At 35.0% G+C, this 12496-nt stretch overlaps 1 long non-coding RNA gene, 1 other non-coding gene and 1 pseudogene across 3 annotated transcripts; 1 reads left to right on the forward strand and 2 right to left on the reverse strand.

Annotated features, from left to right (window-relative positions):
- Window positions 1–4994: 4994 nt before the first annotated feature.
- LOC135752690 (U1 spliceosomal RNA) lies at window positions 4995–5147 on the reverse strand (annotated as a pseudogene).
- A 72-nt stretch (window positions 5148–5219) lies between these two features.
- LOC135731439 (uncharacterized) lies at window positions 5220–9511 on the forward strand. 2 transcript variants are annotated; one of them, XR_012337286.1, is made up of 5 exons: window positions 5220–5317; window positions 5974–6125; window positions 7529–7593; window positions 7718–7816; window positions 9416–9511. It is a non-coding gene; the product is annotated as an uncharacterized lncRNA (long non-coding RNA). The 2 variants fall into 2 exon arrangements; XR_012337285.1 differs by lacking the exons at window positions 5220–5317; window positions 5974–6125 and having other exon boundaries at window positions 7402–7593.
- Window positions 9512–10924: 1413 nt separating this feature from the next.
- Window positions 10925–11115, reverse strand: LOC135752739 (U2 spliceosomal RNA). Its single transcript, XR_010533267.1, has one exon. It is a non-coding gene; the product is annotated as a U2 spliceosomal RNA (small nuclear RNA).
- Between the last annotated feature and the right edge of the window lie 1381 nt (window positions 11116–12496).

Genomic DNA, 12496 nt, shown 5'->3' on the forward strand with positions numbered 1-12496 from the left:
AGTCTTGTTTACTGAAATAAATTCTAAAATGTAATAGGTTAAGGCTTAAAACAAGTAAAAATATCTGCCAGTGGGGTAAGAAAAATAAACCTAAATTGAGTTTATTATTGAATTAAGTTGAAACTAGAATTAAGTTTATTTTTCTTACCCCGCTGGCAGATATTTTTTATTTGTTTTAAATATAAACCTGTTGATTTTTATAATTTATTTCAATTATTACAAAGTATGCGATCTGATTTTTTTAATCGCGGTGTTTCTTTTATTCCTCGTTTCTTTTCCGTGCATTTGCTTTATTTATTTATTTTTGCTTGTTGCATTTAAATGCACATTTGATTTGTTGCCACATTATTATGTGTTAATGTATTTTTTAACATGTTTATCAACAAAAAGTGCGTTATTATAATTAATTATATAGCTGTGAAATATATACAAGAATTCCCAGCAAAAACAAAACGTTTTTATAACAATTTTCCATTACAATACATAATATCTTAAGCCACTTTGCTTACCAAGTAAATGTATCTCCATTTAAGCATTGTCAGATATTCACTAGAAAACAAGACAAAAACAGTAAGTAAGATATTAATTTACTTTTTTCTTTCAAACATAAATTTACAGACGGCTGGAAATTTTTAATAAAATAACTAGACATACCTATTCGGGTCTGCTCCCGTTTGCTGTGATGATGGGGGACTTAGTCCAAAGCACATTTTGAGGAATACTTACACATTTTACTTCTTATTTCTTTGAAATTAATTATGCATACACTATGGATTAAAAATGTCCCGACTGCGAACCTGATAAAACCCAGGTAAAAAGCAAATACAAATAAACCATTTTGATTTAGCAAAAGTTTACAAATAAATGCACTCCTTGCACACAACAAGCACGTCTAGTTACCATTCATATTTTGCGTGATTTAAGTTTCGTCGCATACATTTTGGAAGGCACACGATAAAAACAAAATAAGGCTTTTAATGTATGCCGACCTCATTCTCCGTTGAGGGCTTATCAATCATAATAAACGCTGTTAACTCTTCTCATTGAATGGTCTAAATCCAATGCTGGTAAAGAAATCAAATGTGCATTTAAACGCAACAAGCAAGCCGTAAAGCAATGGATGCAGGCAAACAAACGAGGAATAGCACATACACCACGATTAGATCATCGGGTCGCATACTTTGGAATTAATAAGAAATAATTATTCAGTCTAAAGAAATAAGAAGTAAAATGTCTAAGTATTTCTCCAAATGTGCACACTCATTACAATAAACGGGAGCAGACACGAATAGTTATGTATGTCTCGTTATTTTATTTAAAATTGATAAGCTGTCTAACATATGATATATTTTGATAATACGAAATGCTAAAAAAATAATATAACACCAATCGACAATATCTGTTATTGTTATTTTTACAAGTAAATTCATGTGTAGGAGAAAACAAAGCAGCTGTCAGTCCATACTATATTGAGTGGCCATCGTAGTGGTGCAACCTGAACGATGTTTTCCCTACTTCCGGTCAAAGCCGCCATTTTGTGAAATAGGCATATAGGTGACGCTGGAGCACGCGGCCATTGTCTCTGTTCAACAAAACAAGTATATATATACACATACGCATATTTTTCCTCAATCAATCACCGAATACAAGGTGCAATTCGATGCCAACTGACCCTTCTCTCTGGTTTCATGTTTGTAAGGAAAATTAAGGGGGAAATTACGATAGCATTTCAGCCAAACATTCATTCGTGCCACGCTGCTTTTCTTTGAACGAAAAAAAACCCTCTGCTCCCCCTACACAATTTCTTCTCCTGTTATTTTATGCTTAAAACAAGCAAATAAATCTGACTACAGGGTAAGAAAAAATTCGTGAACTTTTCCCATAAACACTTAATTCAAGAAAAATTGTCCCACCCCACTGGCCATTTTTTATCCACAATACACATTCGATGTCTGCAGGCACCATTGTCTTTGTTCAACGCAAACAATTCTGTTGCGTTTTTCTTTGAACGAAGTGCTCCGCCTAGATAATTTGACCCATATTCACATGGGTTTGTTTCTCGTTTTTTTTCTTTGAGAACAATCTATATAGCGCCTTCCACAATCGTTTTGGTGTTAGCTTTACGTAAAATAGAAACACAGAAAGGTACTGAGCGATGGAGAGACCACGAACGCGGAACGTATTATGGACCACGGACTGGCAAACAAACTGGCAACCACGCACTAAAGAAGCAAACTCTGATTTTAAACTCACCTTATTTGTCCCCGGAAAGCGCCAGAGTCGATGCACGGAGTGGACGGAACAAGCCTCGCTTCCATAGCCGAAGGTCAAAAATCCATTTAAACGTGTAGTCCCCGGTGTCCACTCGATCTTACCCAAAAAGCCGAGAAGCGATACCGCAATGGCATCCGGAGAAGGCGCTGGCTGTCGGGATGGAGGTTAGCGGGTCAGAGGTCCGGCACTGAAGGTCTGCGTTCATTATTCACCGTGTGCATTTCACTCTATATCCACTTTCTAATGTATAGCACTTGATAAGGATTAACAGTTTAAAAACAGAAATGCAAGACATCAGAAAATACATTTATTTTTTACTTTCATAACATGAGAGGTGTCATACAATAACAAATATGAGCTTTAAAATCACATTCCTAAGTTAAAAATATACATAAAAATAGATATATGGATCATTACACAAATCACTACTCAAAGGACCTATGTTAAATAACTGCTTCAATATTAATTAACAATAACATTTGGCCAAGGCAGTCCTTGTAAATAGACATATAAATAGACAAATAAAATCATGACATATATGCCGTAGAGCCTGAGATAGAGAAAAATAATAAGGAATTCTGCTTTTACTACCATCTCAGAAATATTGCCAGAATTAGAGGTTTTGTCTCAAGACAGGACTTAGAGAAACTTGTTCATGCTTTCATCACCAGCAGGGCCGATTATTGCAATGGTCAATGGATTTAAAAAGTACTGTTTCTTGTTTAAAAACCACTTCATGGCTACAATACATGACAGATATGCTAATCGAATATGAAACCGATTACTCGGATCAATAGGATCAGGTCATTTAGAAAAAACAAGGGTTCACTCAAAACAAGGTGCCTCAGCATTCAGTTATTATCAGCTTTCAGAAGAGATCAGATGTGCTTCAACAGTAGACACTTTTAAATCTAGATTAAAAACACATCAGTTTAACTTTGCATTTACTGAATGATTTAAAACAGTACGAATAAAACAGTACAAAAGAATAAAACAGTATGAACCTTACCTGTTATAAAGGGAATGAAGCTTACGGTATGGTGCTTACCTGCAGAAATAAATAAAGTACAATAAGAACACACAGAACTTCAATTTTCAAAATTATTTTAACATTAAATGATGATTATTTTACTGGTTTACCTGTTTGTGATTACCACAGGATCCCGTCACGGTCTTCATTTGGTGAACGGTTCTTCACTCATAATTGACCTATACAAGAAATAGAGAAGAATAATAAGCAATTCTGCTTTTACATGTAGATGTGTGCCCCAAGAACACAGACACACCGGCTCCAAAAAGTTTAAACAGTACACATTTCTGTTATTTTAATGTGGCAAATGTGTCAGCTTTAAAAGAAGCATACATTACCTTTTAAAGAGGAAATACCTTTTGCATGAAATACCTTTACTCCCAGCATAAGCAAGCAATTTTCAAAATGCTTTTAAAAGTAAATAGTGATTATTTTACTTGTTTACCTGTTTGTGATTACCATGGAATCCTGTCACCATCATTTTTAAGCTTGTAAAGCAAATAATGAAATATTGACTTAGTAGGAAAAAATATTTTGGAAGTATCGTGATAAATGATGAAGAAAATATTTTGCAAAGTGATGGTTAGCACACGGTTGATGGTACCTATTAAATTCCATCATATTTTTTTATTCCTACTATGGAAGTCAATGGTGACTATCTGCTGTGGGTTTACCATCATTCCTCAAAATACCTTCTTTTGTGTTACTCAGAAAAAAACTAATCCTAGTGTTGTTGTAAGCCTGTATGCATGAGTAAATGATGACAGAATTATCATCATAAATTGAAATATCCCTTTAAACTGTATTTCCCCCCTTAAACCTAAACTTATTTTCCTACAGCAAGTCATTTAGGTAATCAAGAAAATACTTTACCCGTTGTCTTTGTGAGTTAAACAAATACAGCTACGCTTCCAGGTCTGTCGACGTTGCTGTGGTTTTTCGACAGCTGTAGTATGAAGGGTAGCGAATGAATGAATACATTGCAAAAAATCATTTCTTACTTGTTATTTCGAACTGTTTTAACTATACAAATATCTAGAAAGTCTTAAAATAAGATGCATTTTTTGATGAGCAAAATGCCCTAAGAAAATAAACCTAGCCTTTAGGGAGAAAAAACTCAGAATTTGGGCTTAAAACAAGCAAATAAATCTGCCAAAGGGGTAAGAAACAAATCTAGATATAAACACTTAATTCAAGAAAAATTGTCGTAGCCCATTGGCAGATTTGTTGGCTTGTTTAATGTACATGCATGTACAATATTTCAATTTGTCTTGTATTTATTAGCATTTTGTATTGCCCAACGCTGTCTAGGTTGTTTAACTGTTGTCATTTTCTTATAAAAGCCTTTATAATTTATTAGTTTGGATGATTGCCATTCCCGAGAACCTCTTATATTGGAAGTAAAAGAATCATCTAAGCATTATTTTGTGCTCTTAGACATGTAGCCGTTTGATTGTGGTTCTATTTAATGGCTAGTCTATTCGTTTGGAATGGTCAAACGGCTATTAGATTTTCACTGACAGCCCAAATTAAGCCTTGTTTTAGCCTAGACACTTATTCGCTGTCTATTAAAAGTTATGTAGTCGTTGAATAGCCGCTTTTTTGATGACTAATGTATTCTTGGGCCGTGGTTAGACGTCTCTTGGATTTTACGTAAAACGACAAGCGAATCTATTTTTAACACAAAGGTCAGGGGAGAGCGCGAACGCAGTCCCCCACTATCAGAAATTTTGCAGTCGAGATTCCCACATTTGGGGAATTCGCAAAGGGTCAGCCCAACCGGAGTGCAATGGCTGAGCCTCGCCCTGGGTGAACCACCTTCATGATCATGCCCAGCAAGCAATAGCCGTCATTTCAACGTCTCGTTTCAGTATAGACCCGATATAGTCGGGCTGTGCCTAGCCCACTTCTAGCCCAATTAAACTTTAATTTGGTTACATGTGGTTTTTGACAAAATAATTTGTGAGATGGATGCTATTTTATCATGTAAGCAAAGTTAACAGCGATTACAAGGTATTTCTTTTCATTTCTTTAAAGTGTTTTATGCATCGTCTGTACGTAGTCATAATTTAGCTCATAAATAGACCGACTACGAATAAACCACGTTTAGCCCAGAAATAACCATGAATTTAATTACATGTTGTTTTGCCAAAATTATTTGTGAGATGTATGATATTTAATAATGTAAACAAAGTTCAAAGCAATTAAGGTTTTTTGTTTCATTTCTTTAAAGTGTTTTATGCACCGTCTGTACTTAGCCACTATTTAGCTTACAAATAGACCGACTACGAATAACCCACGTTTAGCCCAGAAATAACCATTAATTTAATTACATGTGGTTTTTGCCAAAATAACTTGTGAGATGTATGGTATTTCATTGTAAGCAAAGTTAACAGCGATTACAAGGTTTGTTTAATTTCTTTAAAGTGTTTTATGCACCGTCGTACTAGCCACTATTTAGCTCATAAATAGACCGACTACGAACAAACCATAGCCCAAAATAACCTTGAATTTAATAACATTTTGTTTTTGCCAAAATAACTTGCAAGAATTATGATATTTTATCAGGCATGCAAAGACACCAGGGAAATTAAGATGTTTGGTTTAATTTATCTTATCTGAATATCTGCTGTCACGCATAACATTCATTATTTGACCGTATTTCAAAGATAAACAAAATCCAGTTACAACTCCGAACCGCTAGATGGCAGCAGTACACAAACACGAGGCCAAATCTCACGAGAAAGATTTCCGCTGTTTGAAAAGCAACAACATCAGCGAGCAGCCATGAGGAAAGTATGTACCACACTCGTTTGGTCTTGTAAGTTTTTTTTAATTATTTTATTTTACATGTGTTTAAAATTGATTTACTTTATTTGTTGTTGGAATCGCGACATTCTTACCGTGTACTTAACAGTGTAACGTAGTAAAGTAACCCATGTTTTATAAAACCTAAACAGTACAACCTGCAATGTAATAAAATAGTGGAGGTAAATGAGTCTATGTAACGTTACACTAAAGATCAACATGAGTGATTTGTAGGCTGCTTTTTAGTAACAGCAGTAACTTAGCTAAGTTACTGTGTTCCTTACAGTAATGTAGGCAGTGTTGTGCTTTACAATTATGCATGCAGAGTAGGGATGCATATCAATTAATCGCGATTAATCTATAGCAGAATAAAAGTTTTTGTTTACATCATATATGTGTGTGAACTGTGTATAATAATTATGTATATATAAATATGCACACATGCATGTATAATTTTAAGAAAAAAAATATTTATATATTAAGTATTTATATTTATATATAATATAAATTATACATAAATATACAAATGTATATACACATGTAAACATTGCTTAAATATATACATGCATGTGTGTGCATTTAACTATACAAAGTTATTATATACAGTACACACACATATATGATGTAAACAAAAACTTTTATAGCCTGGTTAGCCAGACCTACATCAAGATGTAAGGTCTGGCAACTCTTCACACAAACGGCTCAATGCAAGGGGCGGGTTATAAGGTTGTCCCTCAAAATGCCTCTGCACGCAATAGGATAGCGCTATGACGGATCAGAGCAACGAAGAAGGTGACGTAGTTACCGTAACCAGTCGGCAAAACTCCAAACACATCTTTCTTGCTTAAAAAGGACTTCAGTAGGGTTTATTTGCTCTTCTCTCAAAGAAAAACATAAGTCCAAGTCCTCCAGAGTCGCGGCCAAAGCCGCTTCAAAAGATAGCTGTTCGCCAGCAGCAGCAGCCATTCTCTGTTTTCAAGTAGGAACCGTTGCAGCTCTGTCGTCATCATGTTAAGCCCGCCCCACAGACGCTACACACGATGTGATTGGCCTGACCAAATTTTGGTTTTTGGACCGGTTAAGTGTATTGTGAGTGCCTAGACTAAACCCTGGCAGCAAATATATTTTGCGGCCGCTAGGGTGCGTCTAGATTTCTAGGCTAAAACTTTTATTCTGCTAACGATTAATCGCGATTAATTGATATGCATCCCTAATGCAGAGATAGATTGTGGGGGAAAGCTATTCCTCCATATGGAATTAACTTACAGGCCTTTAGTCTGTTGGAAAAAAGAGTTTTATTGTGTTAGTGAGGGAAAGCTTGCAGGTCAGTGGGCATTAACCTTTAAGGTTTGTAAACACTTGTACACTGAAGCATACAATACTGTACAATTACTGACATAGGCATGTGCTATTCAGGTGTCAAAGCTGTGCGAAACTGGAGGGAGAAACTTGAGAGACCGTGCCGGAAGAATGCTGGACAGGTAAATTCTCTAAACATGCAATATTAATTAGACATTGTGGTGTCAACAGTCTTTCATGTGGTCACAAAAAATCAGAAAATATGTCAGTCTGCAACTGTTAACGACATTGTCTTTTCTATTTTAGAGTTCACTAAAATTCATTAATTTCAAAGTTCAACATGAATGGTGGTGGTCCACTGCAGAAGCAAGCATTTGAAAAAACATCAGTTCTCAGTTATTAAAGGTAAGTGTGTTTGTATGTAGTTTTAGGCTGAATGGTGTTTCACAAAATAGTACTTTTAATATAACATTAGGTTATGTGAGGAGTAATTGACGACAGTCCGGTACTGCCTTAATATTTTCTAAATATTAAAAGCCCCAGATTAAATTACTCTTTGCCGATACAACAGTTTACTCATCCACACAATATTGTTTAGATGTTTTATTTTTAGACATTTGACAGGTTTTATGTCAATAAGATTGTATTGTGAATATTTTATGCTTGGCATCTTAAAGGGCAGGGTATTTGATTTTGAAAAATACTAACTTTAGCCTACACGCACCAACCAGAAGCACACTCCTATCTCATTAACCAGTAAGACTGACAAAGTGAATAACATTACCAAAATAACCAACATAAACAACTTTTTTTAATCCGAAATAAATACAGCACGTTTAGAAATTTGAAAAGATAAATATCATTACACTAATTCGTAAACAAACTACATAAGCAACAAGTTTCATTAAAATACAATCTGAATCCATCAAAATAGAATCACACTGCATACCTACCTTTCCAAAAGAAACACTGCAACGACCCTTTCAGACCTGTAGCTGTTTCCATCTTGCAGAAAAGCAGTGAAGTTACCAATGTTAATTTGGGTTTTTGCTCTTGCTCATCCAGATGTTTTTTTTTTTTGTTGTTTCAAAATGTCTTTCGTTTTGTAGCTCCTGTGTCAATTCAGCAGGAAGGTTTATTTGATTCTCCCTATTTTTACAGAGTGTGAACAGGTTGTGAAGTGGCATGCAAAACACGTTCACAGAAGAGGGGCAAAAATTTAATGCGTCCAATTATGGGACGGAATGAGATTCTGGCAGTATGATAACCGTAAGCAAAAATACCACGGTGTTGTGGTATTGCCATTGTGACACTAAAATGTGTTATTTTCAAATGTCTGCATATTAAAACATCAACTTTTCAACTGGACACAATACATTTTATTTTTAAGCAACAAACAACGTTTATGCCAGGTAAAAATAAAGCCTTTAAATGATAATATTTAATATATGTAAATGTAAACATGAATTCAATTACATGATTTAATTCACTTTGTGTAAACACAGTTCATACATTGAAAACTGTATCACAGAAAATTTTTTGTGGTTTTTTTAAAACCTTGACTCTGAAAATCTTGGTATACCTTCAAACCGGTAACTGGCCCATGCCCACGTCCAATTATTGCATTCGGTCAGGGTTCAATGATTTGTTGAACGTTTTTTGGTCCTACGCCTTTTATGGATGACACAAATATATAAAAATACACATTTAGACAACTTAACATAGTGAGAGCTATCAATATTTGAGGAGACTTTCAACCAGCATAACAAAAAAAAAAATTCTGGATCAAAATCAGATACCCTGCCTTTAAGCCTCTTTTGCTAGTTCCAAAAATGTCATTAAACACACGCAGAGAAACATGCACTTCTGTTAGTAATGAGAACGGTATGATTACTGTTGCCTGTCAATATTTATATATGACTTTTTCAAAAGAGAATGACTATCACATTTAACATAAAGCAAAAATACTTGTCTCATGCATTCTTTTCATATCATATTTGGCAGATGCTGTGTTGAACAACTTCCCAGCAGCAACAGAACTGGAAGTGAAGGATGCAATGGGGGCATTTCAAACAGGCACCAGGGAGCACGGGCGGGGGGGGGGGGTATAGAAATTAGTACAATTAATAAGTTGACGTGAACTGAAGATAGTTTGTTAATGTTTAGATGTTATTTCATTTTTAAAATTGTATTTTGTTATATATGCTTTTATTTTGTTACTGTTTTTATTCTTTTTGTTAAAAGTAGTTTTTCTTCATTTTGTCTTATCTGAATTTCTATTGTATTAACAATATTTTTTGTAATAAATTGCATGATTGCATGTTTATGAGAACCTTTTTTAATGGATTAAAAAGAATTCTTTAGCCATTCTTTTGTTCTTTATTAGACACACACGTGTAGGCGTTTAATAGCCGTCTATTTAACGGCTAGTCTATTCTTGGGCTATGATAGACGTCTACTAGATTTTCACTGACAGCCCAAAATTAGCCTTGTTTTAGCCTAGACCCACATTCACCGTCTGTTAGACGTATATATGTAGACGTTTAATAGCCGTCTATTTCATGACTAGTCTATTTCTTGGGCTATGATAGACGTCTACTAGATTTTCACTGACAGCCCAAAATTAGCCTTGTTTTAGCCTAGACGTCAGGGGGGTGTTTAGACGGCTACAAGACGTCTATTAGCCGCAAAATTGCTTGCTGGGTGGTGTCTCCCCTGCCAGGTAAGTATGAGCGACACCCTTTGAGGCCAGACGGCCGCATCTTCCTGTGACCGATCACATCGACGGCGCCCCCGGAGGCCGTCCGACTAACATTTCATTTACTGTGTGTGACCAGGTGGAAAGCGCACGAAGCCACGTCTGAGACCAAACATTCTTCGAGATCTACCCTGTTTTTATTCCGTTTCCAGCCCGGTTGAACCGTGTAGAGTGAAATATGTGAAACAATTTAAATCAAATGGATTTAAATTGCGCATTCAAATATATGGTTTCGTTATTACAAAGTAACTTTACGTGGAATAGAAACAAAGAAATGTACAGAGCAATCAAGAAACAACGAAAGCATAGCAATTTTAGAACGTGGATAAATAAAAACACAGGGCTCAATGACTTACCCGTTGTCGTTGTGAGTTAAACAAGTACAGCTATGCTTCCAGGTCTGTCGACGTTGCTGTGGTTTTTCGACAGCTGTAGTATGAAGGGTAGTGAAAAAAGTTTTCAGGTGTTTTTAACATTCCAATCGGTCTCGTTCGCTTTTGTTGCGCCTTCAGCTGTGTCGAGGATGTTTAATTCGTCCTCGTATCACCTCCGCAAACTTGTAAAGAAATTAATTAAATACATTACAAAAACATTTCTTTATCAGCGTGTTCATTTCCACGCAAGCTTTTCGTTAAACCAATAAAGCCAACGAAATCACAGCAATTTTAAAACACACGGATTAGAAAAAACACCGTCATTCACGCACAAAAGAAGCAAATTCTTTTTTTTATACTTGACTTATTTATCCCCGAGATGGGGAGCGCACCATTCATGGAAACACTGCAATACCATGTTGATGCATGGAGTGGAAGGAGCAAGCTCCGCTTCCATTTCCGAAGGTCAAAAATCCATTTAACATATAGTCCCCGGATAGGAGACGTATCAGACATTAAACTGATAAGAACAGATACTACACTTGATCTTAGCCAAAAGGCCGAGAAGCGATACCGGAATAGACGCAGCCAAAGGGGGAGCCGGCGAAGGCGCTGGCTTTTGGGGTGGAGGCTAGCGGGCATTTAACTCTATACGTTCTCATTGTATAACCCAGAGGTAGAACGTTGAGCTAGCAAATCAGAAGTTCATGTTTTAATGCAGGATCTGATCCACGCTCATGAGAGAGAGAGAGAGAGAGAGAGATAGAGAGAATTTAGAATTTTCAAAAAACCTTTATTACAAATTAAAACATTTTCATAACCTCAAATCAGAAAAAACAAAGAAAAAAATATATATAGTAACGGAAATAACAAAAAAATAAGCCAACATAGGAGCAAAGAACAAATCATCTTCAATAACCAGACACAGAGCTCCTCCATAATACCAAATCAATTCAAAAGAAAGAAGATCATTCATTGCTTTAAAGTATCTAAAACCAATAAGGATTCTAGATTTAACTTATTTTAAAAACTGCTAATGTATCATGGCTTCCGGGTCTGTCAACGTTGCTGTGGTTTTTCGACAGCTGTAATATGAAGGGTAGAGTGAAAAAAAATATTTAAGTGTTTTGAACATCCCAATTTGTTCGTTTACTTAGTATTTTCTTAATGTTTTCGAGTTAAAAAATAATTCTTAAATCGAGATACATTTACTTAATAAGCAAAGTGGCTTAGAATTTAAGTCTTGTTTACTGAAATAAATTCTAAAATGTAATAGGTTAAGGCTTAAAACAAGTAAAAATATCTGCCAGTGGGGTAAGAAAAATAAACCTAAATTGAGTTTATTATTGAATTAAGTTGAAACTAGAATTAAGTTTATTTTTCTTACCCCGCTGGCAGATATTTTTTATTTGTTTTAAATATAAACCTGTTGATTTTTATAATTTATTTCAATTATTACAAAGTATGCGATCTGATTTTTTTAATCGCGGTGTTTCTTTTATTCCTCGTTTCTTTTCCGTGCATTTGCTTTATTTATTTATTTTTGCTTGTTGCATTTAAATGCACATTTGATTTGTTGCCACATTATTATGTGTTAATGTATTTTTTAACATGTTTATCAACAAAAAGTGCGTTATTATAATTAATTATATAGCTGTGAAATATATACAACAATTCCCAGCAAAAACAAAACGTTTTTATAACAATTTTCTATTACAATACATAATATCTTAAGCCACTTTGCTTACCAAGTAAATGTATCTCCATTTAAGCATTGTCAGATATTCACTAGAAAACAAGACAAAAACAGTAAGTAAGATATTAATTTACTTTTTTCTTTCAAACATAAATTTACAGACGGCTGGAAATTTTTAATAAAATAACTAGACATACCTATTCGGGTCTGCTCCCGTTTGCTGTGATGATGGGGGACTTAGTCCAAAGCACATTTTG

The sequence above is a fragment of the Paramisgurnus dabryanus genome, chromosome 9 (genome assembly GCF_030506205.2).
Source record: "Paramisgurnus dabryanus chromosome 9, PD_genome_1.1, whole genome shotgun sequence".
NCBI lineage: Eukaryota > Metazoa > Chordata > Actinopteri > Cypriniformes > Cobitidae > Paramisgurnus > Paramisgurnus dabryanus.